At 49.2% G+C, this 14025-nt stretch overlaps 1 protein-coding gene across 1 annotated transcript in view; it reads left to right on the top strand.

The window, feature by feature from the left end:
- Window positions 1-280: 280 nt before the first annotated feature.
- The window catches only part of GPBAR1 (G protein-coupled bile acid receptor 1), an 81532-nt gene continuing 67787 nt past the window's right edge, over window positions 281-14025 (top strand). Inside the window, exon 1 of the mRNA XM_069616826.1 lies at window positions 281-887. The gene's annotated coding sequence lies outside the window, so the exon portion shown is untranslated. The remainder of the gene's footprint in view (window positions 888-14025) is intronic.

Raw genomic sequence — 14025 nt, 5'->3', positions numbered from 1 at the left:
AAGAGAGAGGAAACGAGAAATGATTTAGAGAGGAAAGGGGGGGGGGGAAGCGAGAGAACGAGGGCGAAAGAGGGAGAGGCATTATTCAGAGAGCAAAGGAGACATGAAGCGAGAAAGAAACTATTCAGAGAGGAAAGGAGAGCGCGGGAGAGAGATATAAAGATATGGAGAGGGTGGCGAGAAGGGGCAGAGGAGAAAGAGAGGGGGATAAGAGAGGGGGTAACCAGAGAATGAGGGGTAAAGACGATGGAGTGGGGGTATGGACATTCAGAAAGGGAGAAAGGGAGAACGTGAGGGCGAGGGATAGAGAGATGGGGAGACATTAAGGGAGGGAAGGAGCAAGTGCGAGGGCGCCAGACTCGGGCAGCTGAAAGTCAAGAGGGAGTTCAGTTCCGTCGGAGGAGGGGAGAGATGCGAAGTGCGTAATGGTGTGTGGGGAGGGGCCGTGGGGCGGAGAGAGGACCGGGGTGATAAGTGCTAAGCTCATCCTCCCCAGCGCCGCGCAGACCGGGCGCATCCTCCCCAGCGCCGCGCAGACCGGGCGCATCCTCCCAGCGCCGCGCAGACAGGAGCCCGTGAGAGGCGGCAGGCTGGGCCGGGGAGGAGGCGCTGGAGAAACCCAGGAGGCAGAACGGTCACCGCCCCTCGCCACTTCCACCACCTGCCTGACCATCTGTCTCCGGGCAGCAGCTCCCAGCCCTGTGCACCGGCCCAGGGGTGCTACTCAAAGCCCCCAGACCCTCGGGGTGTACCGCCTCCAGACCGCCGCGCCGTGCGGAACCAAGGGAGGTCAGATGCAGTGAGCTGGACCCCCGGCCCGATCTCTGCACAAGAATCCGAAGACCCTATCTCATGGACCGCAGGATGGCAGCATCAGTCCTCCGCGAGTGAGTATATTCTACCCCCTTCTGTTCAGTTTACGAGCTATCCAGCGCCAAGTGCTGGCATTATGCGCTATATACGAGGCATTCGCCGGTGGAGTCACTTTGCCGACAATGTTGGGGGGTCCATATGCCATGTAAAGGAAAGGGGCCCCTGCCAAATGAACGGGACAGCATGGTGAGCCACGAGAGTTGGGAGTCAGGGGGGCACACACACCCTTGCCCCCCCCCCCTCTAAAATCACTCCAACGCCCGGCGTTTCATTGGTTTAGTGACACTCTCACTACTTCATCCTCTCACTACGTTACTCACTCACTGAGTCTTTCTTACTGATCAAATCACTCATCCACTCACTAGCTCACTCTCCCACTCATCACATCACTCACTCGTTTCCTTGCTCGCCCAGCCACTCACCCACTCACGAACAAACTCACCCACTTCCCTGAGCAAGTCCCCGCTGTATGTCTCCTTTCCACAGTCCTTTCTCCAGAGACATTTTGGTTTTCAGGTAGCTTGGCGGGTTTAGCTCTTCCTGCAGCGTTCGCTGTGCAACCTGCAGATCACAGGTGTGAAACCCGGCAGAACTCGGCCCCCTCGTCCGTGAAGGTTACCCGTTATTTTGGTGCTGTGGGCACATACCAGTATTACAGAAACCAAGCACGAGTGCAAGTCTAATAAGCACTAGAGCAAACATTGCCATAGTGCAAAAAACATGTATTTCCAATGCACTTTTGCATGAGGGCAAAGGGGAAACATTGCCCTGGTGCAAAAATGAATTGAAAGGAAGCGTTTTTCGGAGAAGGGCAATTATTTAGCGCCAAGAGCACTTGCGGTGTACGCTAGCTCACTACCATACTTGTGGGTTTCTTTACTACACTCCATCCTTTGTGCAGCGGTCAAAGTGCACGAAAAGAAGTCGTAGAACTATGTTCCCTGCTGGCCTGTCCCCGTTCCCCACAAACTCCTCCACCACAGCCCCTCCCACATGACATACACACCCCTAAACACATGCGCCTGCTGTTTAAGGGAACGTTCAGTGCAGTGCACTGAAGTGCAAGTTTCAACTTCTTACTACGCTTTTATTTTAAAATGAAACCATCGCGGGACAGTTTCTTTTAAAAAATAAAAGTATAGGAACAGTAAAACTTAATTAAAAAAAAGTAGAGGAGTACCACTCCCAAACGCTCCCGCCCTCTTCGACCACTGCTGTTGTGCGTTTACTCTGCCACCACTTTCTCGCACTCCTGCCCTCTGCTGGCGCATTATTAATTATGCCACTTAATGGGTAATTAAGACTAAGCCGTTCATTCGTAGAATCGTCAAATTTCACACCCACCCCAGGATTCTCTGATCAGGGGCACGTATGACACATTGATGTGAAACGACCCCTGGATCATTGTGCCCAAAGCACTGGTGCAGGATCTGTCACTGCTAATTCACTAGAACCCTCTCCCCTCCCCCCATGGAAGTTCAGGAGTCATCACTATACTCGTGTCCCCCAAGGCGGTGATTCAAGAGCCATCGATGCGGTGATGCAGCGGGACCCTTGCTCCAGCCATCGCTGCAGTGATGCAGCGGGACCCTTGCTCCAGCCATCGATGCGGTGATGCAGCGGGACACTTGCCGTAGTCGATGCAGTGATGCAGGAGGACCCTTGCGCCAGCCATCGATGCAGTGATGCAGCGGGACACTTGCTGTAGTCATCGCTGCGGTGATGCAGCGGGACCCTTGCTCCAGCCATTGATGGGGTGATGTAGAGGGACCTTTGCTCCAGACATTGATGCAGTGATGCAGCGGGACCCTTGCTCCAGCCATCAATGCGGTGATGCAGCGGGACCCTTGCTCCAGCCATCGATGCAGTGATGCAGTGGGACACTTGCTGCAGTCATCACTGCAGTGATGCAGCGGGACCCTTGCTGCAGCCATTGCTGCGGTGATGCAGGGGGACCCTTGCTGCAGTCATCGCTGTGGTGATGCAGCGAGACCCTTGCTCCAGTCATCACTGCAGTGATGTAGAGGCTCCCTTGCTTCAGCCATCACTGCGGGGATGCAGCGGGACCCTTGCTCCAGCCATCACTCCAGTGATGCAGCAGATTCTTGCTAGAGCCATTGCTGCAGTGATGCAGCAGGACCCTTGCTGCAGTCATCGCTGTGGTGATGCAGCAGGACCCTTGCTGCAGTTAACGCTACAGTGATGCAGTGGGACCATAGCTCTAGCCATTGCTGCGGTAATGCAGCAGGACCCCTGCTCTAGCTATCAATGCAGTGATGCAGCAGGACCCTTTCTCCAGCCATTGCTACAGTGATGCCGCAGAAACCTTGCTCCAGCTATCGTTGCGGTGAAGCCGGGGGGACCCTTGCTCCAGCCCTGGCTGCGGTGATGCAGAGGGACCCTTGCTCTAGCCATCACTGCAGTGTTGCAGCAGGGTCCATGCTGCAGACATCGATGCAGTGATGCAGCAGGACCCTTGCTCCAGCCATCCCTGCAGTGATGCAGCAGGACCCTTGCTCTAGCCATCGCTGCAGTGATGCAGCAGGACCCTTGCTCCAGCCATCAGTGTAGTGATGCAGCAGGACCCTTGCTCCAGCCATTGCTGCGATGATTCAGCAGATCCCTGCTCCAGCCATCACTGCAGTGATGCAGCAGGAACCTTGCTCCAGCCATCGCTGCAGTGATGCAGCGGGATGCTTGCTCCAGCCATCACTGCAGTGATGCAGTGGGACCCTTGCTCCAGCCATCAGTGTGGTGATGCAGTAGGACCCTTGCTCCAGCCATCAGTGTAGTGATGCAGCAGGACCCTTGCTCCAGCCATTGCTGCGGTGATGCAGCAGATCCCTGCTCCAGCCATCACTGCAGTGATGCAGCAGGAACCTTGCTCCAGCCATCGCTGCAGTGATGCAGCGGGATGCTTGCTCCAGCCATCACTCCAGTGATGCAGTGGGACCCTTGCTCCAGCCATCAGTGTGGTGATGCAGTGGGACCCTTGCTCCAGCCATCACTGCAGTGATGCAGCAGGAGCCTTGCTCCAGCTATCGCTGCAGTGATGCAACAGGACCCTTGCTCCAGCCATCGCTGCGGTGATGCATCAGATCCTTGCTCAGCCATTGCTGCAGTAAAGCAGCGGGACCCTTGCTCCATCCATCGCTGCGCTGATGAAGCAGGACCCTTGCCCCAGCCATCACGCTGATCCACGTGCTGTGGTGCAGGCGGGCCGTCCCTGCACTAATGTTCAAAGATGCCTGTGAATGTGTGAAAATCCTCTTATGCTGGAAAACAATAGCTGCAGTAAAGTTTCTGCGCCCCCCACCCCCTTTTGATGGTGACGGAGAATCCATGTGCTACAGTTAGCCAGTACCCTCCTGGTGCAGGCCAGGCCTGTACTTGTGTACCCTGTCCCCCCTAAGTGTCCAGGATGAGCCCGCTGCTGTGGTGCAGGCCATGCCAGTACTAGTGTACCATGCCCCTCCCCCCCCCAGGTGTCCACGTTGTGCCCCCGGCTGTGGTCCAGTCCGTACCTGTACTAGTGTACCATGGTCCCCCTAGGTGTCCAGGTTGAGCCCCCCCGCTGTGGTGCAGACCATGCCAGTACTAGTGTACCATACCCCCCTTCCCCCAGGTGTCCAGGTTGAGCCCCCTGCTGTGGTGCAGGATGTGCCTGTACTAGGATGCCGCCTCCCCTCCCCGCGTCATTCGATGTCAGCTGTCCTGGTTCTACGAATGGCAATTTAAGCATCAGAACGGCTCTTCTGCCACCCAGCCCCGAGAACGTGACCAGCTGAGCTCAGTGTATGCATCTATAGAGTGCTTATTGAACAATGAGCTGACTCTAGGCGCTGCACTCCAGCCAATGCCTAGTTTGAACCTTGTTTTATGTACTTACACCCTGGGAAAGTGACTGTTATCTGCCTTGATTAGATCTCACGCCACTTGCACCAGTGAGGCTCTCTTGTCTCCCTGGAGCGTCTGTGGCCAGAAGACAGGAAACGAGGCTTTCGTATTGTTGGAAGACCATTTGTGTTGCAATGAATAATGCAACAGAATAGTCCAACAAGTTTGCAAACCGGAAAAGGATGTTATGATAAAAAGTGAAAAAGATACAGTTTTCAAAATTGCAGCAACGTGTAAGAAAAAAAGGAAGCCCTCTGTCTATCGAGAAGTCGGGAGATAAGATTACAGGAACTAGTTAAAAAAACATGGTCAGCACGGACAGCCATGAGATGACTCATTTAATGCATTACCAGTGTAGCGCTCCTCGAATAACTTCTAGGCACCGTGTGGAATAACAGAACACCATCACCGTGCTGATGTACTAGGAGCGCCGCTATCATTGTCATTGTGTCCAATATATTATAGTGCGCTCACCGCACTATAGTTAAGTTGCATGTTGAGTACCATAGGAAATTTAAAAAAATGAATTGCTAATAACTTTTGACTAGTATGATGAATTTGGCTGAAATTTTGCAGACAAAATTGTACTCGCATCACCCACACTGCCCCCCACCCCCCATCCTCCTCCCAAGACTGGACATTTTGGGAAAGATCTGTTAAAAAAAAAAAAAGTTATTAAGAAAACAAAAAACACTGTTTCGGCCTAGTCCCCATTAATTTTCCCATAGACAAGAAAGGTCAGGTTCTGCTTACATGCGCAGCGAAAACCGCTGGACGAAATTGGACCAGGTAGGAAACAACTTTGGCACAAAGCGTTGACTCGTGATCCTATGCGGGTCTAGGGTTATTGCACCAATACTTTTTAAATATTTGACGGAGAAGATGGTGCTCCCTTCTCCCAAAATTATAGAGATCTCTCCCATGGTGCATTGCAGCAGAGAGGCTTTTCAGAAATTAAAAAGACTCAATTTTTCTTTCCCGGTGCAAGGGATAACTGCCGGAATTCCCACGGTTACCCGTAAATGGAAACAAGGCAGAAAAATGCCATTGGGAGGTGGAAAAACAGTGAAATGGTATCAGGCTAGAGGTTGCGGAGAAGTGGGTAGGGAAGAGGGCACCATGTCAAATTTGGGAGTTGGAGGTGGGCTAGTGACCAAGTTAAGAGCATGAACGATTTCCCATAGCTGCAGGTAGACAGAAGGATAACCACAGCTACATAAGAAAACATGAGCGGAAATGAAAGTACGTCACATGGAAACAAGTGGGGGAATGGGAGAGTGCTGGGGAGGCGAGGATGCCTTGAGGGCAGTGTGGGAGCAGGCACAGATGGGGGAAGGCACTGGCTGAGTGCCTGGAAGGGCAGTGAAGCATTTTTTGTTATTCTTGATAACTGCAGGTATCTAACAACTACAAATAACTGCGGCTATCCGTAGTACATTGTGAATATACTCACGGTTATGGGGAAAACATCTAAAATTATTTTTACAGCTACAGTGAGGTAGGGGGTGAACAATCAGTGGTCTGGCAGTGTTTTGAACAATAGAGTGGGAACGGGTGAATGTTGGTAGTGTTGTAAAATATACTGAAGTCACAGCCAAAGGTCGTGGCCATTGGCCAGGGCTAGTGGCCTGGTAATGATCTAAAATATACAGTAGATACAGCCGAAGGCTGTGGCCACTGGCCATGGCTAGTGCCTTGGTAATGTTGTACAATATATAGTGGGCGTGGCCGAATGCCATTGCCACTGGCCATGGCCAAAGGCATGGCTAGTGGCCTGGTAATGTTGCAAAATGTACAGTGGACATGGCCAAAGGCCATCGCTAGTGGATTCATATTGTTTTGTCAAATATACAGTAGGCCCGGCCAAATGCCTTGGCTAGTGACTTGGTGGTGTTGTAAAATACACAGTGGGCACAGCCGAAGGCCATTGTTAGTGGCGTGGTAAAATTATGGTATAACAAAACACTTGAAATTCACTGGAAAAATGTTAGTTAAAGTTTAGTTAAGTTGCACAGATTTATTGCAACAAAACCCCTAAAATTCAGAGCATTTAAGAATTCATAACTGGCTTAACTCGGCACGTTCCCATTGCAAAGCCCATTAACACATACATATTCTAAGATAAGGGATTTACAATGACGTACAAAATGGTATTATGGGGGACATGGCATTATGGGGAACATCAATGGGAATGCACCTCGAGTTAAGACGGTCATGACTTCCCAAATGCGTTGAATTTCAAGGGTTTTGTTGCAATAAATATGGACAACTTAACTAAACTTTAACTACATTTTTTTCAGTGAATATATATATTCAGCAAAAGAAAATCTTGGTTAAGAGAATGTTAAGGTGATTAAATTTAACACAACAAAACCCCTGAAATTCAGCAATCACATTTCGAGCAAGTCCACTTTAACTATGCGCCCCCTGCTGCGCAGCAGAAGTGTATTATATAATTATATATATTTTTTTTATAATGAGCGTAATACTGGGGACCAGTTTCTAAGTGCGAGCCTGGGGTTCAAACCTGCGTTGCTATGCGTTGTCTTGCTTTCAAGACCCACACGTTGCACATGAGCTGTCCTCCCGGCCTCTGACCACAATGATGACATGAAAGATAACATCACTGATGACATCACTGGTGAAATCACTAATTACATCATACATGACATCACTGATGAGATCAATAATTACATCAAATTTGACATTACTGATTAAATAAGTTAGAATAGTTTTGTTGACCTCATTGATGCCTATTTTATTTAATTTAATTTAACAATAATAATAACATAACATGGAACAATAGACTGATACCGAAGTATGATATGTTTACACATGGAGCATTCATCTGTAGCACTAATCAACTTGTAAAGTTTAAAATAAAAATATGTAACATTATACAAATGGTTTGAATTTCATGTATTAGTAAACAATTACAATACTTAATTGCCTGGGAACTACATGGTAGATCTATTTCAGTCATTTCAAACATAATATTTATTTTTAAATGTCTTTATTGCCATTTTTAATGTACATTTAACATTCCGCTGCTCAATTTTCTATCATTGACGTGTAGGCACATATGAACAGATCAGCATATGCAAGCAACTGTGTAATAACAACGAACAACAAACAACAAACAGTCTTCACTTCTATTTCTCCTCGTGTTGGCGCCCTACTTTATTTCCTGAAACATTCCTGTTCTAGGGGTGTCCTAGTTGGCCTGTGACCTTGGCGTGATAGTGTAGTCTAGCGGATCTTGAGGCCCGGCTGATAACAATCTGTGTCTCATGAGGCGTCCTCTCTGCTTATTCACGGGGGTTTATCATCGGATGGGTGAAACATGTCCCGAGTTAAAGCTTTCTAGGCCTCATAAGCAGGGCTAGCGCCCCCTCTTCTTTGGTTACTCCATCACCCCATACCTCGGTTTCTGCTCCTGTCCAGTGCTCTAGGTCTCTGTGCCATCTGGCACACTGTGGGCCCCCTGCCGATTTCCACGCCATTGCAATAGTCCTCTTAGCCAGCATGCACACCATGTCCATGAATTTAATTACGTGCCTGACTTTGTTTATTCTTGGGTAGGCCCCCAGGAGACATTCCTTTGGTGTCGATTCATATCGCACCACCCCTGCCTGCCTGCCTACAAGCTTGTTCTATCTTGGCCCAGAAGCGCTGTATCTTCGGGCACCCCCAGAACATATGCATCATGCCCGCGCCCTCCGACCCGCTCTAAGGACATAATGGGTTTGTGGTGCCGCTAAATTTGGCTATTCTGCTGGGAGTCATATAGGTTCTATAGAGGACATTCAGATGGATCAACCGGTATCTAGCATTCCTGGACACTTCCCGGGGATATGCTAGTATCCTTTCCCATTCCTTCTCCGATATGCTGGTTCCCAAGTCTGTCTCCCACCACTGCTTCAGCCTGTCACTTTTAGGGTTGGGTCTATCTGCAAGCTGGTTATAAAGTCTAGACACTGGCTTCCACCCGTGCCCAAGGTTATGTAGCAGTGTTAGCATTGGGTCCCCCTCTTGTTCCTCTGGCCACCCCCTCCACTTCCGTTTGGCCACCTTTCTGATCTTGCGGTACCATAAGAATTGACCATTGGGCAGCCCTCTGTCTCTACCATGGTTTCAAATTCCCTGAAGACCCCTTCCTCGTATGTGTCCTCCCATGTGTAGATACGGTTCCTTATCCCATTGTCTAACCACTGCCGGGTCTGTCGTGTCTGCACAGACATCGGCCGTGATCAGGGTCTCAGGGGAGTAGGGATGTTCATGTCCCAATAGCTTTTGTGCCCTGCTCCAAACCCTCTTACCCAACTTTATTATCATTGGGGCCTCCCCTAAACACCTCAGCAGTACCGACGGCGCTTCCTTTAGGTGCACCGGCGCTATTAGCTGTCTTAACAATCCCGTTTTCGAGCTGGTCCCGTCCGCAAGCCATTTGGCCACAAAGCTTAGTTGTGCCGCTAGGAAATATCTTTCCAGGTCTGGTAGTTGAACTCCTCCCATTCTGTGTGGGAGTGTTAGTGTGTTGAGGGATAACCTGTGTCTGTTCCGACCCCATAGCAGCTCTCTCATTAGTTTTTCTAATAATCTGAAAAAGGAGGCTGGTATGTAGTAGTGCACATTGTGGGAAAAGTATCGGAACCTTGGTAGGACTATCATTTTAGCAATGGCAACCCTACCCATTACCGATAGTGGCAATTTGGACCAAAACTTCATGGACTTCCTGAGGCCCTGCACCGCTAATAGAGTGTTGCCCCATGCATCTGTTCGGGTGTATGCCATATATTCACCCCTAGGTACCGTAATTTGTGTAATTTCCATTTCATCCCCACCTTCGTAACGTCCTCTTCCCTCTCCCTGCCAGTCCCGCTAGTGGAAATATGCACAATTTCTCCTTGCTGAAGGAGATACCTGATACCTTTGCAAAGTTCTCCAGTACCTCTAGGATCACTGGTGTGTTGAGGTGTGGGTCCCTTAAGTACACTAGCACGTCGTCGGCATATAGTGAGATGACATGATACGCTCTCCCCACCCTGATGCCCGCATCGAAAAATTGTTTCCTAATGTATATGGCTATCAGCTCTAGCCCCAAGATGTAGAGCATTGGTGACAGCGGGCAGCCTTGTCTGGTGCCTCTTTGTATGTCCCACAGCGCTGATACTACTCTACCAGTCTTGACCCTGGCAACTGGTGCCTCGTAGAGAATCTTAATCCTCCTAATGAAGTACTCACCCAGTCCATTGTGCCTCAGGACAGAAATTAGCCATTCCCAATATATTGAGTCAAATGCCTTTATGGCATCTAGGGAGATCACTGCATATGACTCTTTCGAGTTCGTTGTTTGTGCGATGATGTGTTGCAGCCTGCGCAGGTTTGCTGCCATGCTTCGGCCTGGTATAAACCCATTCTGGACCCCATGCACTATGGCCCCTATGACCTTCGATAGACGCTTAGCCAATATGGTTGTCAGAATCTTGATGTCATAATTTAACATTGCTAGCAGCCTGTATGACCCACACTCATTTGCCGCCTTCCCCAGCTTGGGTATCGGGACCACTAGCGTCTCCCTCATGCTCTTCGGCAGAATTCCTGATTCATAGGCCTCCTTGAATACTTCATGACGGGCTGGGGCTAGCTCTGTATTGTACGCCTTATAGAACTTGGGGGGGAAACCCGTCACTCCCAGGTGTCTTGCTGGTAGCTAATGACTTAATTGCCTCTCTTATATCTTCAATTGTTAGCTCCCCACTTAACAGTTCCCGCGAGGCATCATCCAATGATGGGAGTCCTATTTCTTCCAGTGGGTCCTGTATGCCCCCTGAGGTATTAGTGTTTGGTGGCGGTACAGTTGGGAATGAAAGCTTTTAAATGTTTCATTGATCGCGGCTTGTGATGGCTGCACCAAGCCCGCTTAATCTTTGATTTCCGTAACCAGCCATGATAATAGTCTGCCTGGTTTGTCGTCCTCCGAGTGTGCTCTAGCAGACTTTGTGACATAGTCAAACTTAGCCAGCCTTGCCCAGGTGTTTTGACAGTCATCTCTGATTGCTGATAATTCTTTTTCCACCTTCCTGGTGTTCAGGGCACAAGCCTCCAGCTGCCTGATCTTCTCGTCACCCACCTCTAGGTCAATTTTTAATGACTTTCTGATGCCCCCAGCGCTGGCTAGCACTTCCCCCCCTGACTACTACTTTCAGCGCTTCCCAGACTGTGTCCCAGCCTTTTACACTCCCCACGTTGTTGTCCATGTACTCTGTTATCTTGCTCCGGAGCTCCTCCCTGAGGGAGCAATCTGTTAGCGTATCCGTCGGCATACGCCATAGTGGTATGGGTGACCTTGGGCCCCTTGTCCTCCACTCCATGATCAATGGCGAGTGGTCAGATATTGTTCTACCCAGATATGCTGCTGATTCTACTTGGGGCAGATGAATCCTATCTATCAGTAGATCTATTCTGGTATAGAGCTCATGGGGGGGACGAAAAATAAGAGAATTATTTGCTCTCTGGGTGCAACTCTCTCCACACCTCTGACAGGCCCATGTTCCCTATCATTCCATTCAGTGATGAGTGAGTTGGCCCTGCCCTTTGTGTTGGCAGGCTGTACCTATCCAGATCTGGGTCTCGAACACAATTAAAGTCCCCCCCCATAGGAAGAAGCAATCCCTGTATGGGGTTAATTTGGCACCCAGCTTGGTCAGGTACGCTGATGTCCCGCAATTAGGGAGGTAAGAGTTAACAATGCAGATTTCAGTTTGTTCGATGCTCCCCCTAAGTATCAGGTACCTCCCCTCTGTGTCCACCTCTTTTGTGAACAGCCGGAAAGTCACAGCATTGTCTATCCACGTGTACACCCCGCACATATTTAGAGTATGCTGTTCCATAGCCTTGCCCTCCCCAGTGTTCCTCCACTTTGCTGTTGCTTTCAACAGTGAGGTGGGTTTCCTGCAGCAATGCTATGGAGACTTTCTTTCTCCTCAGGTAGGACTTAATCATGTTCCTGCGCAAATAGGTGCCCATCCCCCTGACGTTCCATGTCAGCACCTTAATGTCAGCTGCCATCCTTGATCAATGGAACCTGGCTTACCCTGTCCAGCGCCATCTGCTTCAATGTCTCTACAGCTGTGAAGACTGTACAACATGTCGAACAGTAACAAAATGAACTTAACCAACTCCACCCAGCAGTTGCGCAGAGTAGGCAACGCTCGGGTGCCCCCGCTCCGTCTTGTCCCATCCAGGGCATCTTCAGCGGGTAACGGTGCTTCGGCAACAGGCCGGCACCAGGTTTTTCACAGGGGGAAGTATCGTTGGCTCATGCCAGATGGCTAGACAGTGCTCCCGTCCATCGGGTGAGCCCAGCTTAGTTGTCGTAGTTGTGGGCGTCCGTCTATGTTCTTCAGTGTGCCACCCTCTTCATCCCGGTGATTCAGCCTACTTTGTGGTTACTTTGTCCTCCGCCATGTTGTTGTGCTCCAACCAAATGTTTGGCGCCGCTAGCGTCTCCAGGAATATCGCTCTCCCTTTGTATATCACCTTCAGCCTGGAAGGGTACATCAGCATGTACTTGAGGTTTAGATGCTGCAGTCTAGCTTTGATTGGAACAAAGGAGTTTCTTGCTCTTTGTACAGCTGGGGTATAAATTGGGTATATTGCAATTCTGGCATTGTCCCTTCTTATTTCGCCCCCTTCCCGTGAGTAGCGCAGTATGATTTCCCCATCTTGAAAGTTCAAGATCCTTGTTATTATCGGGCATGGGTGTGACCCTGGCGGCGGCCTCTTCTGCAAGGTCCTGTGGGCTCTTTCATCCGCAAACCCTTGGGAAAGGTGGCCTGCACCTATTTCTTGTTGTAGCAGGGTTTCCACAAAGTTTGTTGGGTTGGTGCCCTCCATTGCATCAGGAATACCCAGTAGGTGCAACTTGTTGCACCTGGACCGGCCTTCAGCTTCTTCCGCCCTTTCCTCAAGGACTTTATTTCTTTGTTCCAGTTCCTGGACCCTGGCCTGTATGTCTTTCAACGTTTCCATGCTTTCTCACTGCCCAGACTCTGTAATGTTTACGTGCTCCGTGAGATTGCATATGTCTTGGTGCATCAGCTGCATGTCAGTTTTTACCTCCTCTATTTTCATGTCTATAAAAGAGCACAGCCCAGCAATGGCCTTCAGCACTGGCCTGTCTCTGTTGCTTGCATCCGGGGATGCCCGGTCAGTGGCAACCTCATTGTCGACCTACCTTTGTTCCCTTGGTTTTAGCTGTGGCAAAGGACTCCATGATGGTGGTCTTGTTTTTCCCTTTTGGTGGGGACATAACTGCCGGTGGAGGCTCGAGAGGGCGTTGGGCTTTGGGGTGCCGACTGGTCTAAAGGATCAAGGTGGCTGAGTCAGCTCTCCTCCCCACGTTGGACAGCACAGAGTATGGTGGGCCCTGCAAACAGGATGATGCACTAATAGCACCATGGCTACCTCCAAACTCGTAATGACCCCCAAAATCATTACCTTGAAGAAATTTATACCACAGCGTTTGCATACAACAACTTTCTATCTCATTATTTTATTTGCAGAGGTTTTGTTGCCCCAGCTTCTTTAAACGCTTACACTCTATTAAAAGATGCCTTATGTTTTCTATATTCAATTCGCCACAAATACGACAAAATCTATTTTGCATTGAATGCCAATCCGACCTCCCATAATTTCCATAGTCAGCATTAAATACATTTTGATGGCCATATATCTTCATATGGTATAACTGTGATGATAAGACCTAAGGTACTCGGGCATCACATTTCCTCCCAAATAACTTTCTAAAAACTGTCCACTATAGGACTTGCTAGCTAGATCCACTATATTTGGTTAGCCAAAAAAATCTGCAATAGAGGCGCTGCAATCGTGCCATTTCTAATACGCAACCTCTGTTTCCCAATCCTGGTGGAGATCATTTGCGTAGTCATGGCAATCTAGGTTTTTGGCATGGACACAAAATCATATATATATATATATATATATATATATATATATATATATATATATATATATATATATATATGTAGTGTTAGTGGTGTTACAATTAGTGTGGATTTCAGGCTGCCCCTGAATGTTGTTGTATGTTACTTCAGTGCTTTTAATAAAAAATGGTACACACTATAATTGCTACATTTCCCTCGATAATGGCAACAAACTACACATACAGCGACATTGAACTACCCATGCCCGTATGAGTTCCCCGGTATTCCTCCGATAATGCTATTAAAT

The sequence above is a fragment of the Ambystoma mexicanum genome, chromosome 9 (genome assembly GCF_040938575.1).
Source record: "Ambystoma mexicanum isolate Mex_15411 chromosome 9, UKY_AmexF1_1, whole genome shotgun sequence".
Lineage (NCBI taxonomy): Eukaryota > Metazoa > Chordata > Amphibia > Caudata > Ambystomatidae > Ambystoma > Ambystoma mexicanum.
Note: the sequence above shows the minus strand (reverse complement) of the source record. Positions and strands in the feature narration are given on the sequence as shown.